We start from the raw sequence: 6,200 nt of genomic DNA on the forward strand, positions 1-6,200 counted from the left end.
CCCCCCCCCCCCAATTAAAACTTTAATTAATGTTGGTAAAATGGTCTTAATACAAGGGACAAATTCTACTTTGGGTTGCATTGGTGTAAATCTCTAGCAATGTAACTAAAGTAACTGACAGTGCAACAATGCAGAATTTGGCTTTTAAGGGTATGTCTACAAAGAACAATGCAGGGCCGCTGCAGAGAAATCGGGGTGAGCTGAGGTACTGAGAACACATGCATACTTTAGTGTGGCATTTTGCCTGATTAATGAGCCCGGCTGAAGAGAATCAAAGCATGTTGGCCCAGATTCGGGGCCTTGCCACTGTGGCTTTGTTGCTGCTGCTGCTGGTGCTGAAGGTAGCTTGTTCAGAGCTAGCTCAGGTATCTAAACAGCACAGACTGGTGCCCTGTAGATAGCTATATGACAGGGGTACCAAACCTACTTGCCTCCTTGCTTACATCTGGCCCACAGGGATTCTTGTGGGTTGAACGGGGCACCTCCAACAGCACAGCAAGCAGCAGAAGCAGTGTTAAACCCCTGTGGGTCAGCAGTACCAAGGCTGGGTTTGGCAAGTGCAGGTACACTACTTGCCCCACTGCCAAATGGTGTGTGGGGCTGGAAATGTTTGGCACCCCTGTTCTAAGACCTAAATGGGTCTAACGTGCTGAAAAAACCATCTGAAGCATTATACTTTTTAAATTCACTTAGATTCTCCTCTGAACTGGGCTTGGTGTGGTCTGGTGCTGTGATGGATCATCTGATCTTGGCACCAGTGTTTCCTTAGCACAGCATCCATAGTCTGCAGAGGAAAAAATAAAATAATCGTGGTATAACAGCTGGTGGAGTGCCATAGGTCAATCAGAGGAACTACTTCTGCTTGTGCTGTTAAATGTATTTGCAACATTGGGTGTTGGCAGTTATAATAAGCCCAAAATAAAACTCGAGTGAGTTGCACAATGCATTACAAGGTGTTTATCTCATTTGATTAAGTTAGCAAGATACGGTCTACAACACCATCATCTGAGGCAGGGAATAGCCACGGCTTCTTGCGGGCATCTGAACAGAGGAGTCACTTATGGGAAGGCCTTAATGTTTCAAAGGCTTAGCCAAATTAAGGGTAGGTACTGCAGGGCCAAATTCATGCCCCATCTGTGTCTCCAAACATTACTCCACACTACCTTTAATACTTGACCATTTGATCGTCTTTTATCCCAAGTTCTTACGCATTTTGCCTTTTTCTGACATTGAATCCAGGGGGAAAAATGGAAAAGGCAGACTCTAGATCAGCCTTTTTACATTAGAGGCACCACTCAGTGGGCTCAAGGCACCCTTTGGAAAGTGCCAGCTCTTAGTTTTCACTTGTTTTTTGACTATAGTAAAAGAATAGCAAAGAATTCAAAGGTACAGAGCTGGATGTTTTAACAGCGTTTGATTCCTGTTTGAAATCTCCAGGGTCATCTTATGAATCATGTTTGTACACCTACCGGTGCTAATGTTGTGTAGCATCCCAAGGCACCCTTAAAACGATCTCAAGGCACTTCTGGGTGTTACCGCACTGGTCGAGAATCACAGCTCTGTATCTTGCAGAAACATGTGGGTTGAATCACGAAAAGAGAGCAGTTACATCTTTTCTTTGTAGGTTGTACTCTTGTTTTTAAAATAAGCATAACATGAGGAAAGGTGAATCTAGAGGAAGCTCAGAAGGCAACATGCACAAAGCAATGGAGAATTGCTACGTGCCTTTTCTTGGCTTTTCTTTCTAGATACTGCCATTAATATATGTGGATGAAAAAGGTCACCTCCATCTATACCTATTCAGAGCATCACTAGAAGATGTGACATTTTACATAGACTCTTTACACAAGGCACTTCCATATAGCATTTCCTAGGGATTTCAAGCTAACGACTTCCTTTTGTATGCCAATATCCAGCATTTGTTCACTATAGTTCCAGTCCCGAGCCCACTGGAATGAATGGAAAGGTCAAAAAGGGCTTTGGGTCAGGCTTCTTAACTGTGGAGACGCTCTAAAAAATAATAGGTTATTTCTTTTAAATAGAAATGTACTCTTAGGCCCTAATTCAGTAAGTGCACACACAAACTTTCCACTGCATAGATAGTCTTAAGCATACAGTTAGGATGATGGCACCATCAATCTTTACAGAGCATGATGTATGTGCCGATGAGTTCTTTAATGGCTGCTGAGTCCAGTGCCCGAGCGACGGGTGGGCACACCCACACACTCACAATGCTCTGAATCCAAGTAGCAGATTCTTGCCACCTCTGATGCTGGTCATCACAAAACTTGATCCAGTCCTCCTTGCAGCTCCTTGTTCCATCTGCAAACTGACTCTGCCAACCAAAGCAGCCTTCTGCACTCCTTTTCCAATCATCCACAGAGATTCCAAAGGATGCTAAGCCATCTTTGCAAGCATCCCAAAATTTGTGCAGCAGTCTGTCTCTTTCTAGACCCTTCACAAGCTTTAGAGTACAGCACGTTCTTTGGGATCCTGTGATCTGGCATTCACTTGATATGACCGAGCAACCTGGGACTTTTCTTACTAATTAATGTTTCCATGAATGATATACCAGCATGATTGAACACTTCCACATGTGTCACCCTGCCTTGCCATCTTATTCAAAGAATTTTATGCAGGCATCTGATATGAAAGCTGTTTTGTCTTTTGGTATGTTTGATGTAGGTCGTACATGTTTCTGAGCCATATAGAAGAGTGGATAAAACACATGTCTCATAAATACGGATTTTCACTTCAGTTGACAGTTTTTTATTGTTCCAGGCTTTGTCTTGCATGGTGCTCAATCCACCTCTCCAGTTGCTTCCCCTTATCAGTTATATTATCATCCAGGTCTTTCAGCGGAGCTGTCTTGTATTTCGTTGGCCCAATGGCCTTTCTAATGCCCTCATACAACCGTCTACTGTGGCCTGCATCAGCCACTTGTTGAATGCTGTCACAGAGACCCAGCCAAAATTCTTGAGCACACCTCCTGGAAGCCGTTTGAAAATCCTTATGAATTTCTCTTAGGTTGCTGAGTGAATTGGTAGTAGGAGTAGACTTGTAGGTGATTAGGGCAGTTCTTTTTCTCTCAGTGAGTTGCAGCAGTACCTCTGAATGGTCTACAAACCAATAAACATTTTTCTTTGTACTCTTTCCAAAACTATTGACTGCTGCATTTACATACTTATCTTTGGGACTTCCCATGCAGCTGATGCAGTTTCATTCATTTTGGCTGACTCTGCTACTTCTTCACTGAAAAGCCATTTCTTGACAGGGTCATTGATTTGACACAACTCAATGCGAGGTTGTCTGGCAGGTTTATTGCAGTGGACCTTCTTAGCTTAAAATGTCACTTTGCAGCAGATGCTTGGTCTGTGTTGCAGTCTGTGCTTTGAAAGAGTCATGTATGCAGGATATCTTTCAAGTGTGTACATCTTACCAGTTCCAAGTCCAGCTGATGCCAGTGCCTGGATCTCGGATGTCTCCATGACGTTCTTCTGATATTACCAGCAAAGAAGGTGTTGGTCACGGATAAGACTTGATTGGCACAGAGCTCAAGAACTCTCTGACCATTGTTGTTCATACGTTCAATAGATTGAACCCCAGGCCAGATCTCAATACGACGAACCCCGGAATTGCAGACCAGATCTCAGCATTGAAGTCTCCAAGTACTAGGACGGGTTCCTTCGGTGGAATCCTGGCGATCGGTTCTTCCTGCTGTTGATAGAAGCTGTCCTTCTCCTCGTTAGCCTACAGTGGGAGCAGAGCCACTGACAAGGTTGATGAGGTCCCTTAGCCTTTCTTCAACCAAGAAGTGTCCACAAGGCAGTGGAAGATGCAGTTTAAGGTCATGCCCAAGACCAATACACTTAGATGCTTTCCTTAACTTGATCCTCAAACATAGTTCAGAACTTCTCTGCAAGTACCTAATCTTCATGCCTTTGCATACTTGTAACTCCCATTATTATGAAAGGGTGGCAAGCTTCATGCCCTAAACAGTCCTTACTTAACTAGGGTGTTCCAGGTTTTATTGCAAACCCTTTTTTTCTCTGACACGTAATTATTTTGAATTTGTCTTCCCCATCACAAAAGGACTTGACCCTATATTTTGGAAACCAGAACAATGAATGTCTTAATACTAAATATAAAGTTGGCCTCTTGTAGGCTCAGATCAAGTTTCATATTGCATATTGTAAACACTGATTTTAACAGTTCAGCATAAGATCTGTTTAGCTTTAAGGGACAGTAAGAAATAAACTTTACTGGACACAAACTAGCTCCTCATTCCTGTGTGTTAGTTGCATATAGACTTTCATAGACTGTGGTTGCATGTTGCCAATCAATCCCTTTCCCCACCTCCCAACTGTTGATAAAAACAATTGGCTGGATTGTATGAATTAATAGATCCTTTTTTAAGGGACATTATGACACATGGAATGTACTTGTGAATGAAGATTCCAGCTGTCATTTGTATCCAGTACAACTCTAGGAGTCATTGTATTGCTTTTCAATTACAAATAGGTAAAACATATATTTTATTAATAAAACCATATGCCACAAAGGTACTAATTATATTACCTATCTGCACTACTTTGGTAACTGAAAGCCACTCAAGTCAACAAACTAAGGTAAGAGTATGTTTACGCATTTTGGCAATGTCATTTCTTCTATATTATTTGATTAGTGTAAATTGCAGCAGAGACTTTATAGCAGAGAAATAAAAAGCAGGACTCTTTTTTTAAATGACATGGGATGTTGACAAATCCATTTTGTTGAGGTGAAAATGAATTCTTATGTCTATTTGAGGAACAGCTAACATGAATAGCCAATGATCTCATGTAACTTCAGGATGGTGGTGAGATTTGTCGGAAAGTTAGAAATGTGCTATCTTCCATTTAAAAAAGGAACGTCAGACAGCATGAAATGCATGATACTGAGAAAGTCACTGACAACTTGATACTTGCTGTAGCTGATGAAACTGGAGTACACAAATTAATCTACAAAACGATCTTCACCAACTGATCAGTCTATCGACATAATCAGGGCTTTTCTGCAGGGTGAAAGTCAGCCATATTTGGGTAGCCAGGACAAGGCCCCATCCAAGTCTCATTTAAGTACCAAAACCAGGGCTTAAATGGAACCCAGATGGGGCATAGGTCTTGCATAGTCCTTTATGACATTTCTTTTGTTATGTTTAAAATGTCCTTATTAGTGATATTGGATCTACAGACGTCTGTGCAATTAAAGTCTGAAGACAGAGGGTAAGTAAGTGTAAAAGGGAAAAAAAAACTTGATGCAGAACCCCTTCCTACAGAAAAAATCTATGTATAGTTGACCTTAAATACCTGGTCAAATACCAATTTGTGTAGATTATCAGGGTGCTGAGACCCATTGTAGCCCTTCTGCTAACCATCTGTCAAAATATCTCCATATGTAGACCAAAAGGTAATGGTGACATTCCCTTCAAGGCACGTTTGCTAGGGTTTTCCAGGATGATGCTGATGGGAGAGACACTAGCCTGTAAGACAGTGGGTTTTAGTCTATTCCAGACTGCAATCCATTCCTGGCTCTGCCACTGATTTTCTGAATGACTATAGGCAAGTCATTTTACCTCTCTGAGGGTGCATCTACACAAGACATTTACTGCACAGTTGACTAATTAGCCACACAGTAAATGTCTTGGCATCTACACATGCTCCCCTATTAGGCTGGAGTAAACTAATTTACTCCACAGCAGTATAGTACTTATAAAAATTTTATTCTGTGGATTAAAAAATTCTGCAGCAATTCTGCAGCAATTCACATGGGGGACTGTGGTGTCGACACCCACACAGTCAATTGGGTTGCCAACTGGCTGGAGGGCCGCACCCAGAGAGTGGTGGTGGATGGGTCATTTTCAGCCTCGAGGGATGTGGGCAGTGGGGTTCCGCAGGGCTCGGTCCTCGGGCCTGCACTGTTCAACATCTTCATCAGCAACTTGGACGAGGGGGTAAAAAGCACCCTGTTCAAATTTGCCGATGACACTAAGATGTGGGGGGATGTGGACACTCTAGAAGAGAGCAATAGGCTACAATCAGACCTAGACAGGTTACAAGGGTGGGCGGATGAGAATAGGATGGGATTCAACACTGACAAGTGCAAAGTGATGCACCTGGGGAGGAACAACTGGCACCATACCTACAGGTTGAGGAACTCCCTTC

This window comes from Gavialis gangeticus, unplaced genomic scaffold, assembly GCF_001723915.1.
Source record: "Gavialis gangeticus isolate Ggan-Ray unplaced genomic scaffold, GavGan_comp1, whole genome shotgun sequence".
In the NCBI taxonomy this organism is placed as follows: domain Eukaryota; kingdom Metazoa; phylum Chordata; order Crocodylia; family Gavialidae; genus Gavialis; species Gavialis gangeticus.